This window comes from Acomys minous, assembly GCF_964271855.1.
Source record: "Acomys minous genome assembly, chromosome: 5".
NCBI classification, from domain to species: Eukaryota; Metazoa; Chordata; class Mammalia; order Rodentia; family Muridae; genus Acomys; species Acomys minous.
The window spans coordinates 19,388,496-19,409,664 of NC_140494.1; the positions used below are offsets into that span (position 1 = coordinate 19,388,496).

The 21,169-nt window shown below is 39.0% G+C and overlaps 1 protein-coding gene across 2 annotated transcripts in view; it reads left to right on the top strand.

Annotated features, from left to right (window-relative positions):
• Positions 1-21,169, top strand: part of PLXDC2 (plexin domain containing 2) — a 400,556-nt gene that overhangs the window by 370,241 nt on the left and 9,146 nt on the right. The window lies entirely within an intron of this gene.

Sequence of the window (21,169 nt, forward strand, 5' to 3'; positions counted from 1 at the left end):
TCTACAAAATATGTTAACCAGCTGTTCTCCCTGTCCTAGGAGGAAATCAAGCCTAACCTGGAGACAAAGAACTTGACTTAATAAATTATCTATTGATATTTGGCTGTGTATATAATACATTAAAGTAGGTCTGTCCCAAAAATGCTCATAAAACGTACAGAAAATACAACTTCTACAGCAAAATGACAGATATAAAAAAAATGAGATACAATGTGATGCTGCTGTTTTGTATAGCGTATATATTTATTCATTTCTACATAAAGGCATACCCATATATCCACAGTAAGGTTGATTTGATGCTACTCTATCCAATACAGAATTTAGATTTAGCTCTCATTTCAGAATGAACATGGAGTGTGTATAGGGCTCATGGCCAGACAAGAGGGTCTAGAAGGCTGGGACAGGGAGCCTCAAAACTACTAGATGCACCCAGCATAACCAATTCTGCTTTTTAGCCCAGGAGTGTTGTCTAGAGCCCTTGTAACTACAACTGTCATGGTAGGATCTTATAGGAACATCCCTCTACCTAGACCTACACAGTACTGAAATGCTACAGTGACAAAGGGAATCTGCCCTTGCGCATTTTCAGACATGTGAGAGTCGGGTTTGAATTCACTTCACGATATGTGGAAAAACAGCTTAGAATCCTATTCACGTGTTGAGTGAGAAATTATAATGCTTTCACAACAACAGAGTGAGAATTACCATTGACCCCCTATAATAGGGACGGCTGAGTGAAGATCAATTAGATAACTGTGTCCAAGTCCTAAATGGCTCTTTTATCTACAGAATTAAGTGTGGTCTCCTTATGTGGCTATTCAAGGCATTTGCAATCCAGATTCTATCTGCTATTTCCATCTTTCTGCCATGGCTCTCCAGCCTGGGGTGGGACTTACCACCATATTTCCCTCTTATTTACTCCAGATACACCCTGAATATCCCATAGCCCATCCCCACAGAAACTGTCCATTCTATTTCTCTCATCAACAAAGCTGTCTCCTTCCACCTTGGTTCTTGAATTCAGGTGTCCAGCATCCTTCAATGACATGCACCATGTACACTTTCTACATACATCTTCCTGAAAGCACATGTGGACTTGATTTTTTTTTCTTTTACCCATACCTTTCTTTGACATTGAACTTTCTGTTTTGCATTAGTGCACAGTATGCGCCTGATTATCCTACCATACAAGACTCATAAATTTCTTTTAAATCGGGCTTAAGTAACCCGTCTCTTTTAAGGATCAGGCACGTTATCAATATTTTCTGGAAAAAAAATACAAATTTTAAATGTAGAGTAAACTTTCATTTATAGCAGACGCCAGACAGGGCATCCTCATTTCACGTCACAGTGGTTGGGCATGCACCCGGCCTCACAGTTAGTTGAAAAGCTGTTAAGTTGCTTTAATGTGTCTGATTTTCCTGGAAGAATGTGGACCTCTTCCCCCGAGGTTATGAATGTATCCCTTAAGGAGTTGACAAGTGACAAGCTGCAAGTCTCACTTGACTAGCCAGGCATCCGGCTGCCGCCACCGCCTGAAGCCAGTGCATGTTTGAACCTTTTAGTACACTGCAGCTTATGTTCTGACATTATGAAAAAAGAGGATGCTGTGAAACAACTGGCGGTGTGTGTATTAGCAGCATGGTGCCTGCTGTGGGTTCGGTGGATGTGGTTGCAGCTAATTCATAGCCACACATGTATAATAACAACAACTGAGACTATAAAATCCAGGAGTACACATTTGGGGGCTTTGCCTTCTTGATCAATAACCAGAGCCTATAATCCTGACCCTGTATGCAGTGTTTCTTTAGCCACACATATTTATAACCTATTAGGGCTGTGGGGGGGGGGGGGAAGGATACTATGGTCACTTTCATCCTATACCCTCATATCACAGGAAAAAGACTGAGGCTTAAGAGGGCGGATGACTCTCCCATGAGCAAACAGTCATGGTTTCATGAATAACTAACTCACTTTTCTACATATATTAGAAGGTGAATAGAAGTCTGCAAGTTCCATGCCTATTGTTTTTCAACATAATATTTTCTTGATTATTCAGAAATTTCACACCGTGCACTCTGATTACACTCAGTTCTCGGTCTTCCCAGGTCCACTCCCCAACCCTTGTGGCCTCCCCACTTCCCCCAAAAAGAAGAAGAATGATAAAAAAAAAAAAAAAGTACAATTTGTGTTGCTCCTATCCTCACTGGAGTATGGTCGAACTCACTGGCTATACCGAAAGAAAACCGAATCCTCTTTCCCCCACACCCCTCCTGAAGCCGTCAGTTGTGCAGAGCTTACACTTCAGCGTCCTTGTTCAGTGTTCCAGTCTAGGATCCAGTCTCTGTCTTTTTCCATTTCTTCTGAGTTGATTGCTAGAATCTGCACAAGTCATTATCCCCGAATCATCCTGTTCCGGTCCTGCAGCAGACAGTCGCTGGTCAGTGGATCTCTGTAACTGCACCATAATTATAATGAGCCAGTGTTTTCAAAACCAAACTGAAGACCCATGATGACTGCACAAATTGGGACATGCAGACTTATGATTCTGCAAATGTTAATTATTAGTTACATTAGCATTTTGGCACCTATGGTTAAATATAGCAGTATTGCTTATTTTACATTGTATGTTTCGTGGTAGAGTGCTGTCTCATAAAAATGTTGATGTCCCTTGTCACCATGAAAGTGAGGCTACTTATAGAAAATGAGGACAGTGTAAAGGCAAAAATAAAAAACCATTTACAGTAGTGTGATACAGAAACAATGCCATTAATATTCTAATCAAGCTTCTTCTGGATGTCTTCTTTATGTAATGTGGTGTTTACTCACTTGATGACATTGTAATTTTACTGCAGTGCAAACTGATACTCTGACTTCCTTCCATCTTTCTATATTATTATCAGCTCTTTGGAAGGCCTCTCAATTATCCCATGCAGAAGCCATTCTATAGCTGTATATTGATTAAATTATGCACACAAGAAGTAATTCAGGAGCAAAAAAGCTCAATACATGTCAAGAAATCAAAAAGAGTTTTCTCTCACCATCTAAGACATCCTGTAAGTTCCCTGTAGATGCTGAAACTAATGACCATAAGTCTGGTGGCCTAAAGCAGCTCACAGACTACCTCACAGTACAGGAGGTCAGAAGTTCAAAGTCAACCTCACCAAGGCAAGGTATTAGTATAGCTAGGTCCTCATAACTGCTCCATGGAGAATCTTTTCTTGGCTATTTTAATTCCTGGCCTCCCTTTCCACCATTTCAGTCTATTCACTCACCACAGCTTATGCTGTCCTTGCTGCCTCCTTTAAGATGCTTGGTGAGTCCATTTTACCGTCATGAGTAACTGATAACAACTTGTCCATTCCAAGATCTACAATGTGCCTTAGTCCATAGAAGCAGCCCTGGTGGGTTTCCCTGTTCACAATCTGAGCATCGTTAGGGGCCATTAGTCTGTCAACCACAGATTTCATAAATTGAGATAAATTGCACACTATCAATTAAACTATTTTGGATTGTTTTCTGTGCTTCTATTTTTAGTAATTTACTCAAAGCTCAACGATGTTGAAAGTCACCCAGTGTGCACTGCTATCTATTTCGTAGAGAAATCAATAGTTACAGATTTGTTTCCTGTGTTACACAGAGGAAATGTAGTGACTGCCTGTGTGCCTTTACCAAAACTCATCCAACCAATCTTCCACCTTGGAAAAATCTCTCCCCATACACACACTTCTCATTTCTTACTTTTGTAACTAGCCCTTTCATAAGCATATGTGATAAAGAAAGAGATCCACTCATTACCTAATTTAGTTCGAATGGAAGCATATGGCCTAGGATGATCTCTGTCTCAGACATAGGGAAGCTGAGCCATGGATCTTAAATGCTTTACTCAACATCTCTCGTTAACTCAGTGAGAGTCAAAATTCGGGCATAGATGCTCCATCTTCAGAAGTCAAACCCATACCTACTAGACTGTGCTGCTTGCTGCTTCTCCCTGCTCAGGATTTTTCTTCACTATCTATAAGTAGAAATGTAGTGCAATGTTATATTAAATGTAGGATAATAATATCTTAATGTGCTATGCCCTTATAATAGATTCCCCAAAGTAAAATCATCAGAAAGAATTAAACAGTTTAAAGACTTCATAAATCCTGCCAAATTCGTTGCCCAAGTGTGTGCACTCATTCATGTAGTTGTTTTTGTTATTATTTTCCAGTTTGAATAATGATAACAGTGACAGAAGCTATTATGTGTGTATTTTGTTCTTGAAGAAAATATGTACCTGTTTTTATGCATTTTGTAGGCCCAGGCATTAGTTATCATATGATTTTTTTACATGGGATCAGCTTTTATATATCTTGTTTGTTGGAGGGAAATGAGGTGATAAAGCCATCACTCCAAAAACTGTGGTCAGACAAGCAAATCCGGTTTACATCTTCGTCTTCACATGCAGGAGCTCAGGCCTCCTGTCCCACCCTTCTATTTGCCTGGCAGACAGTCTCTTTCTCACTAACTTAAATCCTGTAATCCTCCATTATCCCCTGCCAATTTGGGACTGAGTATTTTCTTTCAGTTTTATACTAGATAGCTTATACTTTTGGTATCTGTCTGGATTTATTGTTTTCTAAAAGAGAACTGATTTTTATCAAAATCTGACATATCTACATGTACTTCAAAACTCTTTTTAAAATGCAGTTTTTGTTTCCAAGCACATAAAAATGCATTTTAAGAATATTCACAAAGTTTGATAAAGCTGGTACGTATTTGGACGAGTCACTGTGTCCAACATTCCTTAATGATTGCCGAGTGTTTCTAGGCATAAATTCTGTGTTTTCTGATGATTTTTCACAATACATAACTATAAATAATAGACAACTCAAGTTTATAAGTAAAATGCACAAAAGTAAATCTAGGCTTGAGGACAGAAAACATTGTTATATAATGAAAATCATACAAAATAGACATTTCCAATTATAAAACCAAATTCCACAATTTGGAGCTCAGTGATTAAGAGGGCTCAATAACTCCGCCAGGAGACCTGAATTCAGTTTCCAGCACCAACATCCAGAAGCTCACAACTGGCAGTGATTCCAGCTCCAGGATGTGACACCCTTTCTAGTACTTACATAGACAGACAGACAGACAGACAGACACACACACACACACACACACACACACACACACACATACACACACACACCACAATGAATTTAAAATATGTCATTGACAATGTAAATAATTACAAATTATCGAAAGGCATGTCGCTACACTCCATCACTAAGGAGAGAGGTTAAGGCAGGATTGTATGTTTAAGAGCAGCCTAGGCTAAAGGACAAGATCCCGCTCTGTAAACTTTCTCTTATGTCCTTTTGACTGTGTCCACTAGACAGACTTGAATGATCTCTATGGCTCATTGTACACTTCTTGGAAAATGCTTGTTTATGAAAATAATCTAGAAAGGGGGAAAGAATATTGGGAAAGGCCGTGCTCCTCTCTATACATATCACAAGTGAGAAAAAAACCCTGCTTTTTCAAAGGGGAAGGAAGAAATTACAAATCTAAAGACACAGAAGCTTAGGGAGAAGCTGATATGCTGACCATTTGTTAAGCCACTTCTTTGTTATTTGTTGAGCTCCTGCTGTGTGCCAGCCCTAAACCAAGTAAACAGGAGCTGCCCACCAAGTGGAGTCACAGGCCATTGGGTGAAGACATAATATATAAAATAGAGATTTTACATTGCATAATTAGTTTTAAATTTGCCTCAGTTTAGGACTTGAAGTAAGAATGATTGCCATTCTCATAAGCCTTTTAATGAAACTATTGACACATTTTGATAAAAATAAAGTAACACAGTAAATATATATAAATAAAACTGCAGTGCTTTCCTAAACAGTAAACTTCTCAGAAGGGAGAAACAACTCTACCATTCTTAAGTTATGCACCCTGCTTGGATCTAGAAGTTGCAAAATAATTTCACAATAAAACTTGGGGTAGATGCTGGGACTTTCTAGTGGGACTCTGGGTGAGATAGGTATGGGAGAATGGGGAAACAGAAGGATACAGAGTGTCCTAGAAACCTACAAGAAGACCATCAAGGCTAGAGGATCTGAACCCAGGGGGTGCTGCTCAAACTACTGTACCAACCAAGGACAATGCATGCAGTAAACCCAGAACCCCTATCCAGATCTAGCCAATGGACAGCACATTCGCCATAGTTGTGTGGAGAGCAGGGACTGACTCTGACATGAACTCTGGTGCCCCCTATTTGACCACTTCCCCTTGGTGGGGAGGCCTGGTGGCACTCAGAGGAGAGTAAGCAGGCTACCAGGATGAGACCTGATAGGCTGTGATCATATAGTGAGGGAGGAAGTCCCCTTCTGTCACAGGTCTAGGGAAGGGGAATAGAGTGAAAGAGGGAGAGAGGGTGGAATGGGAAGCTACAAGTGAGGGGCTAGCAATTGAGTTGTCATCTGAATAAATTATTTAAATAAAAATGTTTTTAAAAAAACTTAAACACAAATTAGAAACATTTATCTATTGTTTTTAAAATTATCTGTATTACCTGTGGGCCTGGCTGGTGATCAATAAAGACACAGACAGGTGTTATACTTTCAAATAGCCTTAGTTAACCTGGGGCAGGACATATAGCAATCTTTTAAACTACCTTTTATAGTGGGACAGGTATGGAATCCCTGTCTGAATTTTATGTCATTAGTTTTTAATAACTTCTATCAAGCTACCTCCCATCCATAATCTCAAATACTTGCTAATGTTCTTCATCTGGGCTGGATTCTCCATCCATGCCACGGGCAATATGTTTCTCCTCCAGCTAACCCATGGCGGCCTCCCTCTCTTCATTTTGGGTCTCTCTCTTTCTCCTGGTGGTGGTCTTTCTTCTTCCCAGAATGCCTCTCTCTCTCTCCTGGCCCCATCTATCTCCTGCCCTGCCCAGGTGGGATGGCTTTTTATTAAGCAAAAGTTGGGTCAGAGACAGCAAGCTGTAATTAGCATCAAAATACATCAGACTGCGCCAATTATTGTTTTTAAATTATATGTATTATTTATATTATTAGTATTATTTGTAGGCTTGACTAGTAATCAATTAAGACACAGACACTTGTTATATTTTAAAATAGCTTTGGTTAACTTGGGAGAGGGCAGATATCAATTTTTTAAACTACCTTTTATAGTGTGGCAGACGTGGGATCTCTGTTTTAATTTATGTTACCTGTTTGTAATAACTTTTATCAAGCTACCTTTCATCTATAATCTTAAATAATGTTTTTATTTGGGCTGGATTTTTTAATCTATGTTGCCAGCCATGTGTTTTGTTTTTTGTTTTTTGTTTTTGTTTTGTTGTTGTTGTTGTTGTTTTTATCTAATCTATGGAAGTGTTTTTTTTGTTTGTTTGTTTACAATTTTTCTCTTTCCTAGCCCTATTTTTCTTTTTTGTCTTGTGTAGGTGGGATGGCTTTTTATTATGTAAAAGATTGGGTTACATAAACTGTTAGTAATAATTAGTAGCAAAATACTCCAATCAACATATGTCTTGTGCTTTGAAAGTCTTTTCATTTCTGGAGAACCAAAATATCAGCCTTTCACATGGAAGTGCAGGAGTATTGATAAACAAAACTATAGAATGCTGAAGTAAAAAGAAATCTCAGCACGCATGCAAGTGGAAGATTCTGTGATGTCCCGAAACTAAAGTATGGGGATTTCCCACGTGTTCACTCAAGTGCGTTTCCTGCAGAGTTGTATATTAAAAACCTATAAAGACTTTGCATGTTACTCTGCAGTATAAGTGCTTGTGAGGATTTAAAAACCAACAGCCTAGTTATCAGTGTTAACACCACAGAGGGCGGTTCTTGTTCCCTAAAACAGTATATTTATTGGATTTCTGATTATATTATTATAGTTACTGTAAAACCCAGATTATTACAAACGATCAGAAACCTCAGTGCCTAAAACATGCATCAGCAACGTGTTCCCGACCCAATGTCTGAGTGGAAGAAATAGAGGCCAGAGAGTTAAGTCTCTTGCTTAGGCCCTGTGACCGCTGATGGCATCTCTGTCGCTCCAGCTCAGGACTCCTCAGTCCGGTGTGCAGTCTGCACCGCTCGAAAGTCCTCTGAGCCGTTGGATACTCTGTGGCTTCCCTAGCCCAAGAAACATTTGTAAATAACAAGGCCTCATGGAGAATATGAAGGAACGCGGGCAGCTGTGGCTCTGAACTTTTCCTGGCAGTCCACAGTGCCACCAGGAAGGAAGCCAGGGACAGACAGGCAAGGGCCCAGCTGCTTCTGCGTGGGAGGAAAGCATGTTTACCACGTTTGCCATCTCACAGCAGCTGCCGTGTGAATAACGCTAGAGAGCTGGGAAAGCGCTATCATTACCAAATCTGTGTCGTAAATAGAGAAAGCCATTCCGGAAGACCACAGCACTTACTTTCTTTATCCTGAAGTGGCATGTTTCTTGTAACTAAATTTTGCCCGTAAGATATTTCTTAGTTTGGTCTTCAAGAAAACTCAAGAGGGGCGGGCCATGATGCCCTAAAATAAATTACTTCCTGTTTCTTAGAGGATGCAAAAGATGGTATTCAGTTCTCATGAGCTCCTGCAAGTGGGGTAAGACAGCAAAGCTGGTTGAAATGCTCTTACGCCCATGTTGATAAAGCAACATCAGTAGGTGACAGTTTACAGAGCTCTAACAAAACCTAAGCAAAGTGGATTGCAATGTGTTACTTTAAAAAGAGAGGACCTGTACGAAGGCTCAGTAAGCTCAGAACTATTCCAGGATCTCACATGGTAGAAAGAGAGAACCTAGTCCCCCAAATTGCCCTTTGACCTCCCCCAACACACTGAAAAGCAGACACTATTCAAGGTCCGTGGTTTCTCTCTCCTTACTTCTTGCTCTACTAGGTTAGAAGTTTAGAATGTGTATCACTAGGTATCTTGAGACATCACATAGAGTTCGTGGTGATTACCTGTTACATAGTCACCAAAATAAGACTCATTTATTCTTTCATTTACTTTACTGGTTGGTATATGTTCACTTAAATTCCCAAAACTAAAATAGTGTTTCTTAATTACTATTTCGAAAGTGGAGTTTTAATGGTAAATAAGACCATGAAACTAGATACATAGATGACCCGGGCATACATATGGGGGTGTGTGCACACACACGCAAACATAACACACACACAGAAAAACAGAGACAGACAGTCAGACAGACATAGAGAGAGACAGAGACACAGAGACACAGAGACACAGAGAGACAGAGAGAGAGAAATGAAAGGTTGCCATAAATAGGTGAATGAAAAGCTCTAGTTCCCGAGACCCGTTGCAAGCCTGAGTGGTGCTTGCATGTTAAAGCATGTTAAAGCATGTTAAAGCAAGTTAAAGCATGTGATATGTATTTTGGTATTCTGGTGCTGCTTGCTTGTGTGTTTGGGGGAGGGGGTCACTGTCCCAGCTGTTGAGTAATTCTTCCTTGGAGCTTTGGTAACCATTCTCCACTAAAATAAATAAGCCTATTTGTGCAAATGGCTCATAGAAATTTTAATTTCAACAGGAATTATTGTTCCATGTGCTAAGCAAAGTATTCCATTATTAAATTACTTTTCTATCACACCCATAAGCATAACATTTTAGGCATAGATATAAAACTACTATCGAAAATACTTGAAATATCAACATATTCATGGTTGATTTACACTATAAAAATTAAAGTTTTAAATTGGAGCTTCAGAAAGCAAAAGAAATTAAGAATCCAGGAAATATTACTGTGAATGAATTTATTATAAGTAATAGTAGTAATTGTGATTTTTGTTATTATATGCAAAGCAATTAATCAAAGCCATTTTAAATTTATGCGTGTGTTATTTTACTCTTTTGTGATGCTTAGACTATAAAACCTTAGTGTAAACAAAGTAATTTATAATTCAAACCAAAAGCAACTTTAGCCAGTGAATTATCAGTTACTAGTCCTACCTCTACAGTCTCAAGTTTCAGCTAATTCAGATAACTTAATCTTATTTAAAACTTTTAAAATTTATTTTAATTTATATATTCACTTTGCATCCCTAACATAATCCCCTCCCGCTTCTCCTCCAAGTCCCAACCTCTTCCCCATCCCCCTCCTAATTTAAACAATACTGTAATTAAAATAAAGTTTAAATTTAAAAAAAAGCTAAAATTCATTTTTGAACACTGACTCTGTGACAAGGTCATATTTGCCATAGGCTTGGAAGTACAAATCATGTTTTCTTTACAAAAAATATGACAATCTTTTCTTTGATAAAAGAAATATATTTGTTATAATTATGCATCATCACAGGGGTCATGTCTCAGGGCTTTTGTGAGAATAACTCATCCTCATTAATATTTCCAATGTTTTGTTTTTACATCCAAGTTCATGTCTCATCTTATGTTTTCTTAGTTTTCTCAGTGGGTGCTGCCCTTGGAACATGTCATTCTGCTTTGGCAGCTTATAACAAGACTAGAATCCTGCATGTGCATAAGCTTAATGTGAGGACAACTGATGGTCTAAAGAATATCAGGATTTAGTCAAAAGCCATTATGATATGTATCGCTCATAATATGTGACTGGCACTTAAAAATGCATTATGCGGGGCTGAACTGCCGCTCCTCTGTAAACTAGCATGCTCAAGGGCCTGGGTTCAATTTCAGGCATTGCCAGTCTATAACCATTAGAAAAGAGGATCTATGTTACAGGAAGAGCAGGATGCCTCTCATCAAAAGAAGTCAAGCCCATTCTGTTTCCGATTGCATAGAAACATAGCCAAGGCAGAGAGGGATTAAGAGTTAAAATTCACACCAAAAGCAAATGAGTTACTAGCTTTTCCCATATTAATCTATCTTGTGCCACTTTGACAGAAAACTAACGAGCACACTATCCATACAGAATAGTTGTTACTGTGAGTACATAGTTTCTGAATCCCAATGGTCACTATAAAATAACTTCATTTATTTCCTAGTGGTTTAGGGAAGATATCTAACATTGCAGGAGTCAGTTTTCTTGTTACAGTTTTTAAAAAATATTTTCAAATATACATTTATATTATTACATATGTATACAATAAACTATTTACAGCAAGAAGAACCATGAAACAATCAGGAACTATATAAGTGTTACATTCATAGCGTTTTGGCTGTTTCTATTTGGCAGCCTTGAAGAAAACATCTTTCCTATCTTGGTGAGCCTAAAATTCTGAATGTAAATCAGTATCTATCATATCTCATCATTATCAACTTACAACATCTATCTGGATTAATTGAGAAAATACTTCCATCAGACTGCCTATAGGCAAGTTTGTAAGGCATTTTCTGAATGAAAGAAGAGCATTTGTATCACCATGGACAGGTGGTCCTGAATTGTGTAAATAATCAGTCTGAGAAAACCTTAAAGAGCAGTCAGTAAACCATGTTCGTCCATGGCCTCTGCATCAGTTCATGTCTCCAGGCTGCCTTGAGCATCTCCCCTGACTTCCCTCATTGATGAAGGTGACCTTCTGTCAACTGTAGCCTGTCAGAAGCCATTTTTGCCTCTAACTCTCAATTTTTATCATAAGATGAAATTAAGTTCAATTCTCAGGCCCTACATGCCCAAGACCAGGATAGTTCAATACTTGCTCCTTAAAACAAAACAATAGATGATAAATGCATGTTCTGGCTGATTTAAAGTTAATTGTATGTATTATTTGGGTTAAGACTGCAACATCCTGCTATGTTCCTTTTTACAAGAACAGTGGGGAACTGCAAAGTCCCCAAGCCTACATCCTAACCAACCAGCTTAAAATGCTTTGTCTAGCTACCTGCATACGTTGTGCTCAGAACAAATTCTATTATATTTAGCTCGTCAAAATGATGTAATGCTGCCCACCCAAACCCATCACTTCCTACACCTGGTTGTTACCAGGTTATTATTATTTTTTTCTATTAAAAATCCTGCCTTAGCAACAGACAGGCTTCACAGTCTGGTTTCCTAATCCAGGTTGTGGTTCTAACCAACCAGTTTTTTGTTCAGCGTTCAATAAACTTCTACCAATCTGAGAAAAAAAAAAGTGAATACGATAAAGGGAAATTTCCAGGAGAAATAACTAAAGGAGGAACATGGTGGCTCCCCAACTAGTTTTTAAAAGAATTTCATACGAGCCATGGATCTGACGGTTCTGGAAAGGTCTCCGTTAGGACCTGGAAGGAGAAACTTTGAAGATGTGAATCTGTGCCCATTTTTAAAAGCTTCTACTAAACAGAAGGGCCCAGATGGGTGGTGTGCTTCCTGAGCGACAAGCTTTGCGCCTGTTGAGGCACTCAAGCATTGACAAAGGCCTTGTCAATTTCGTTGGTGGTAGAGCTCAGTTGGTAGAGCATTTGCCTAACACAGATGAGACCCTAGGCCTAACGCCTATGACGGCAGAAATACGGATCTAGTTGTGGCACTGCATGCTCATAACCTTAGCAATGCAAACGGAGACTTGAGAGCTTAGAATCTGTTGAAAGAGGTAGGTAGTGGGAGGAAGGGAAAGAGGCAAGCAGGAGAGGAAGAAGCGAGATGGGAGGAAAACATCACATAAGTAGTCTAACTGGAATGAACATAATGTCATCCTTTTTAAAAAAATTTATGGTGTTTTTGTTTTCCTCTTTCCCAAGAATTATATACTTCAGAAAATATTGAAATACATGAAGGCATCTTATTTTTTAGGTAACCAAAAAAAAAAAAAAAAGCATACATACCTAAGCAGTTCTATGCCGAGATTAAGATTACTTCTGAAGTATTAGTTGAAGAAAGGCTTCTTCCATCTTTATGAAAATTTGTAATATAGGTAACTACATTAGAATTTATCTTCATGTCACAGTGGGATACACGATGTTCATATTTGCCTTTAGTGAAAAGTCTGGATATAAATCAAGGGACTTACTAAAAAAATAACTGCTCAGAGTCCCTCAAGCCCCCTGAGAGTTATTTGAAACAGGAAATAACAGGAATAGAACCAATACGTGGAACACTGTTCCTTGATGTTTCCTATAGTCCCCATTCTAAACACATGTGTTAAAATCTACTAAGACATCAAGAGTTGAAAGCTTTGGTTGCTTCAAAGAGATAGGAGAAGAATGTATGGAATTTTGTTCTTACAAATCAGGCACTTGGTGTTTTTTTTCCCCCCATTTCTATCTTTTTCTTTCCTTTCTTCTTAGATTGTTGCTTTAGAGCTTTGGTGACTTTGGGACAGACCCCTCTGTGCACACCTTTCCTTGTAAGCTCTGGTTACTCTGGCAACACCTCCCACTCTGCTTCCTTCCCCCTCACACACTCTGTCAAGTAGTCCTGGGAAATATTTAAATATTTGCATTCAATTTTAACCTGAAATTAACACTGATATTTTTCCTTTCTGGTCTTGTTGGGAATCAGTGATCTTTGCATCTTTATCATATATATAAAGGCGTTTCTCATCCAATCTTGTAGCAAGCACAAACTTCACTCGTGCTTATTAAACTCTCTACATCCAGTTTGACCTAAAGGAGCTAAGAGAAAGCTGCAACTCTTCAGTTATCCTCTGTGATTCTTAAGGAAAGACAATGTCTTTTCTTGAACTTCAAGAAAAGTTGTGAGTTGGGGGGCGGGGCTGTGTGTGTGTAATAATAAAACACTTAGCTATTGTATGTAACATCTGTACCCAAATAAATTTATAAATTATCAGATAGTAACACTCATAATGTGGTTTAATGGTAAACACAAAAGTTCTTTATGTATCAAAAGCAAGGCTTAATAAATGATTCGAGGAATTGGCACTGAATGAAGCAGCATACTTTCCCAAATTCACATATTAAAAGAAAACAAAACAAAACAAACAGAACAGAACAATGGCAGGCCAAAATCACAACCCTATAGGAAACATTTACAAAAGAACCAGCTGATTCTGTGAAGCCCAAACACATGCAATTGCCTTAGGTATTCATAGTCTTATCCCTGTGGGAGAAGGGAAAAGCAGAGTGTCCACCTGACTGGCCTGGCAACAGAATAGCCACAGATGTTGCCCAGGACTCCCAGTGAGCTAGTAAGGAGGAAGATCCACTCTACAGCTGCAGGGCGAGGAGCATCCTTGATCACACATCTGATAGAGTGTTTGAGTATGCAGGAATACTCAGCAGTTCTTTCAGGCCCAAGTTCCACAGCACGGCAGCATCACACACTATCAGAAAATTCACCAAGTGGAATAAAAATTAAACAGAATGGGGACCACATATATTAGGGAGGAAAGGGAAATTTCTATAAAGATGGCGAAGAGAGTTGGGAAGAGTCTGTGTGTGTAGTGTCCATAATGGTTTGGCACATACTAGCCACTGTGATTTTCTCCTGATCTTTCTCTTTTGAGGCAGAGCCTCATGTAGCCAGGTCTCACCTGGACCTCAGTTTTCTGCTTTCACCTCCCAAGTTCTAGGATCATAGGCATATTTTACTACACTTGTTTCAACTAATTTTTTCTTTAAAATATTATATATTTAATATATAATTATTTTCATTTACAATTCCAGGCATTCATGTCACCTGTTTTAATCAACTGTATCCCATCTCATCCCCTCTAGTTCTGCCCCTATATGCCACACCACTTTTCCCTTCCAGTGCTCTGTGCTTTCCTTAAGAAAAAACACTGAGTATGTATACATAGAAAAAGATGATTACTGTAGTCAAACAATGTATCATATGTATCATTATCCTAATTATTTCTGTGTGTGATTAATGCAATTACCATTAAACCTTAAGTAGATAAAACATGCACAAGCATGTTAATTCCATTCCAAGTTATACAAATTGAAAAATGTCAAAATATACTGATCATCTCAAGGGATCTATTTTTGTCCTAGTCTGGCTGGTAGACATCACATTAAATTTTTAAATAGTGTACTTCCTGTCAAGTTGTTCCCCAGCTGTATGGTTAAAATGTGGATTCATGTACATGACTACTTTAGGGTAGAGAATAGTTCTCCTTTTACCATCCCTCTAGTCAAAGCTGATGAGACCCAAACCTGCCAGCTCTCTTTCTATTGATTTAGAAACACATCGGTGCTCCCGACACAAATAACTTTATGGGAGCAGTTCCTTGGGGAACTTGGCCTGTCTTACGTTGGAGCAAGTGGCACTAAGTCACCCTTGATTTTACTAGAGCATTTATGACGAGAGCAGCATTGTTTCATCCGTTGGCCCAGTCACTAGGTAGTAACTAGGTAGTAGCTAGCCAGCTTGTTTCCACACCCACTGCAAATTACTTTTCTTTGGAGTAAATTGCCTGTCTGATACCACATTTATTACTCAATTAAGTGCTTGTGGCAACTGAGACCCCCTCAGAAGGCAGTTAGAAGAGTCTGTCAGAGACTTGTGTGAGGTGGTTGCTGAGCTGAATCTGGGTCTTTTCAGAGGACATGGAATGGGGTAATTCAATAGTCACTTCAGAGGTGAAGATAGAGGTTATGTTTTCACTTTCCTGTCTAAAAATATTTGTGGTCAGTTCCTTTGAATGGTCACTGTTTCTGCCGTGAGACCGGGAACTGTGCACAAAGGGACTGAGGTTCCAAGAAGCTAGGCAAACTGGAAAAGTCCCTACAGTTCCTCCCTACAGGAGAAAAGGGACCTCCTGATTATCACATTAGATATGTGAAAAGAGAAAGAAAGTGCTCATAAATAACTACAAAATATGGAGTCCAAACAACCAGTGAACTAACTTTTCTAGTAAGAGAATTAGAAACATCAGAAGCCAAAGTTTTTCGGCAGGGAACCAGGCGTGGTGGCACACACCTTTAATCCCAGCACTCAGGAGGCAGAGGCAGGTTGATTACTGTGAGTTCGAGGCCAGCCTGATCTACAAAGTGACTCCAGAACAGCCAAGGCTACACAGAGAAATCCTGTCTCAAGTAACCAGAAACAAAATGAAACAAAATCCAACAACAACAAAAAAAAGGTTTAGGGCAAGATAGTAAGGAATTGGATGGATCCAGGTTGCATTTGAGTCTATGGCAAGCAACAAGAAAAGAGATAAAGATAAAAGTCAGGTGAGAAATATGGAAATTATAATAGAGGAAGTCTAAGAGAAAAATAGAGAAGAGATCAGTATATTCAGATATGAAGCTGAGAGCAAACTAGGCTTTGCTGTTCCCGGATCAGTAAAGTGGACCAGCTTAAATGAAAAGTCAAAATGAGACGCAGGAGAATATGCCATCTGTCTGCAAAAGAAAGGTGACAAATGAAAACTTCAGGAAGCTAGGCCTGGTGGCAGGAGAGTCTCCAGTGTGAGATCAATCTGGGTCCCCTAAAGGCTGCAAGAAGAGAGGGGAAAAGAAGAGGGAAGAAAAAGGGAAGGGGAAAAGAAAGGTTTTTAAAGTGTTTGCAAGTGAGAAAGGAGCAAGGCCACTTACTAGCTAAGACAAGAGTGTTGAAAAAAAAAACAAACAAAAAGTATGCAACAGAGAAGGCAATTTAGGATAAGAAGAAAACATGATTCTAAGAAAAAAAATAGGCTGAGTTGTACAGGATTGGGAAACAACAGGAGGTAAATTCCGGCAACTGAATGGGCCCTCGGTATACTGTAAGAAGGCAAGCAATAGTCTAAGCTCTGACTTAATTAGACCTAACTGAAATTAGAGTAAGAATCTTTGGGGCGGGACTAATATAGATATGTAACCTTTTCTGTACTAGCTGTAGAGGTTAAGAATCTAGAATCAGAAGATGTAATAGATGAGAATATTTGATAAAGATGACGATGGTTCATCTAGAATTGCTTGCTGGGTAGATAAGAAAGCAGCTTGTGAATTAAATGAAAAGCCCCCCAAGGTTGACAGAGTGTGAGGTAGAGGGTGGATAAGTTGGCAGAGACTAACGAAAGTCTATGTTGTGCTGAAGGACATAGAGGTGATACATGTCTATGTGACACTAAGATTCCCAGGTCACTGCTTTGAGGTGAGGTTAGGTGAGGTCAAATGAGCAGTGTAGAAGGGGTGAAAGTGAATAAATTCACAATAATCTGGAAGTAACCTTGTGATAGAAAAATGTTACTAAAGTTATTGGAAACAAATGACACAAAACCAGGGTCTGGCAGATCCTAAAGACCAAGAATATGTCCTCAAGTAGTAGGAGTGGGTGGCTCATTAGTGATGAGTGTCACTCTGGCTGCCTTTTGTATTCGTTATGTCCATGGGATCGTTTCCATTGACACAACTTCAAGTAAAGAGCCTTTCCTTGAAATTCATACCAAATGTTGAATTTTTTCAGTGAGTACTTGATCTTACACATTTTCAAATATTACCTGTGGGGTTTGTGATGGCACTATTGGTTAACTGTTCTTTAAACTTTTACAGGCCAATGAATGACTTTTCCCAAGCACAGTATATATGCCCTCCGTTCAGGAGTGTTTTGCATAGATGTATATAAACAGCATCTCTACTGGGTGACTGAATCCAATCATTCTTGGTCATTATCATCATGCCAGCCAGAGCATCACAGGGGCCCAGGGGCCAGTAATGAATGAAGAAGTCATCAGTGTAGCATAGCCCTCAAGAGAATGGAAGCTGTACAATAGTTTAACCTTCCTGCAAAGTAACACCCACACTCATTATGAGTCTCCTTGTCTGTACCATTTAGTTCTTATTTTAGACAAGGCTGCTCCAGGTACAGGTAATAAAAAAGAACATCACAGGGTGCACTGCTGGGTAAAAATTAAAGCAAGTTTAGCTTTTAAATGACATTATATGCCAGGAATTCTAAACATTATTGGGGAAATATTTTCTTCTGGAAAAACTTTTGCCAAACTAATTGCTAAAAAGAGTAGATTCTGCTACTATTCCATTTTCCTAATACAATCTTGATAGGAATGTCAGCTTAGCATAGTCTCATTATTTTCCCATGAGTAAATGGACTGCTATGTGGATGCTGATCCTGGAACACCCAGGTGTATACTTGGTCCCCGACTCTGTGACAAACATTTATTTAGAGAGTGTGTTTGGAGTATTTAGGATCCTGGGCACTTGTTTTAAGTACAGAGTGATCTTCAGACCATGAGATATTATTTTGTGCACTTGCATCAAAACAGTAGACTCAAAATGAAACCTGTTGGTGCCACAATTGTATGTATGAGAATACAAGACTTGTGGGATTTGGTTCAGTGGTTCTAGGACCAATCGCCCTCTGAGTTTGGTGGTTCTCACTTGCTTGGCAATACTCTTTCATGTTCCTTTCTCTGTTATTCAAAAGATGCACTTTCAGTTCCCTACCTTCTCGTTTCATGTGACAATGTTTTCTAGTTTGATGTAGTTGTCAATTTGACATAAAGAGCCTAGAGTCATCTGAGAGGGAAGCCTATACTGGGGAACTGCCTAAATGAGGTTGATGATAAGTCACATCTCCCTTGATTATTGATTAATAGGTGAGGTGCCAGCCCATGGGAGGTAGCACTGTTCATAGGTAGGTGGTCCTGGGCTATACAAGGAAGCTAAGTAACATAAGCTTATGAACGGCAGCATTCCTCTGTGGTTCCTGCTCCAAGTTCCTATATTGAGTTCCCACTCTGATCCCTCTCAGTGATGGGTCCCTCCCTCCCCTAAACTTACTCTTTGTTGGAGTTTTATTAAAGCAACAGAATAGAACCCAGAAAGTAAATTTTCCTTTATTTTTTATTTTTCATACTTAGCCCATGCCCTTTTGTGATTATTACTAGAAGGAATGTTAGGTCACACATAGCACAAAGGAGCATGCACTCCAGGAGACAATTCTCCTTGGTACTCCACTGCTGTAGACATTTCAGAGTTGAGCAACTCTATCGCTTTGCCCTTAGGTTGTCTATAGAGAGGACAGAACAAATAGACACAATACAAAGGCAACAACAGAAGCTACAGCAGTGTTTCCAAAGTGCATCAAGAGATGACGATAATACAGCAGGAAATATTTGAAATAGCACAGCAGGGTAAGAAGTGACTTTCCAATCTGCCCATGGGCATTTGGCCCATTTTCCTGTTTACAGAAATAAACAGAAATGGGTAGTTTGTATAAGCAAAGATGATAAATGAAGTGGCAGTCCTGGTTGAGGGAATACCCCAGACAGTTTCAGAGAAGGAAATGACAGATATGGATGAGAACAGTGAGGAGACAGTGGGAGGTGCTGAGCCACACTGATCATTGGCTCCCTGGGGAACATTTATCAAAAGTGTTTGCCTAAGCCCTCCTTGAAGCCTTTAAATGAGGTCATCGGGGCTTCTCAATATCAGTTATGTTTTTACTTTCACCTCTCAAAGGGATTTTAATTTCAGTCTACTCTGAAAACCACTTCACAAGGAAAGAAAATAAAATATTAAGTGTTTGAGATGTAGGAGTTGAAAGCATTTCTTCTCACATTGAACGTCTGAACCCTGAGTGAGCTGAATCAGCAGTTAAGAGCATTTGCTACTCAGGCAGAGGGTCCAAGTTTGGTTCTCAGCACCCATGTCAGGCAGATCACAACCCCACCCCAGAAACAGCAGCTCCAGGAAACGCAGCACTCCTTTTTGGCCTCTGAAGAAAACACACACACACACACACACACACACACACACACACACACACACACCACATGAGAGAGAATTATAAATAAGAATATGTTAATTGAAGAGTGTATTTAATTTATTTTTCAGTGGAAACTCATTTTCTTTATACTTTCATTAGGTTAACTTTGGAGAAAAATCATACTGTTTGATTTTTGTTGGTGATGCATGCTTGGTTTTAGATATTCTTATTTGTATCTGTGTCATTGATAATTACTAATAATATTTTTGGATCATCTAAAGGATAGTTCTAGAATATAAATTCCAAATGAAACAGTAAAGTAAGAAAAGGAGAAAATATAAAAAAAAAAATGAGGAATCTCAAGTCACAGATGTATTGAACTATTACTGAAAAGTCATAGCCAATTCTAAAAAATTGCAGTAAGATACTCCTTTTGTTTTTTAAGAAAAAAATCGAATCTATGAGGCAAAGACAGTGCCTCAATCAGAAGTTTTTTATTTTAATTAGATGGTAAGTTTCATTGGCCAGAAACTCAGGGACAGTATTTTTATGCAGCGAGGTTGCCAAATAAAACACAGGACACTTAAATATATTTGAATTTCAAAGACTATTGAGTCATTTTTGTTTAATTTTGTGGGGATTAAACATAGCTTGAAAAGTCAATTGTTTATTTGAAATTCAAATTTAACTGGTGTCTTTTATAACTATTTGTTAAGTCTTGAAATGTCTGCCTTGTAACTTGCTAAGCCAAGAAATACTCAGCACAGAATAAGGGAAATTACAAACGATTATGTTTCAAGGGACGAAAAACAAAAATATACCCTACCTCTCCCCAGTCAGTATTTATCAACGCTAAATGTCGAAATGCTGATATGGCCACAAAATATGTGTGTTTTCTTTCCTGGTAAGTCTGTGGGCTGGGTACACAAGTTCAAAATTCATATTCTTCCACTCATCTTGAGATGCTGTTCCTGTTTTAAGTTACCTTCCAGAATGATGACCCTTGACCCTTGCCCTTCTGTGGATGCCTCATGACACAGTAGCCGTGGCACTGGGAGCTAGTTAGAAATGCAGACTCCTAGGCCTCCCAAACCTGAGAACAGGCTCCCTTGAGGTCAGCGGGCTCATAGTGAGATATGAAGATTTAAATATAAATCTTGCAAAAATACTTAAAAGAATGAATCATAGAATGTTTTTAATTAAAAACGAAAGCAAGCAAGCAAGCAAGTAGCCATTGGCTCCTTGGAGCCCAGTGAGCACTGGGTGAGGTTGTGTTAGTGAGAAGAGAGTATGGTGTTAACATTTTTGAAGAGGAGAGTAAGTAGAAACCAACCCCTCTGTGCCTCAGTTCCTTTCATTTTTCAGATGAAAAATGATATGTGTCACTGGACCCACTTGCTTTTGCCCAAGTCCTGTGTCTGGAGGTGACTCCAAACACTCTCCCATTTCCTGTGCTCACAGGGGAAGGCGGTATGAAAAAGCAGGGCCCCAATTTTCTGCCTATCAAAGACTATGGTGAATGTGGGTGTTTTTTATTTGGCCTGTGAATTTCACACTTACCCTTTTCTTTGACATAAGTACCAATTATTTTCTTTCGGGGCTATTTAAGCCTACAGATAGCCCTGTC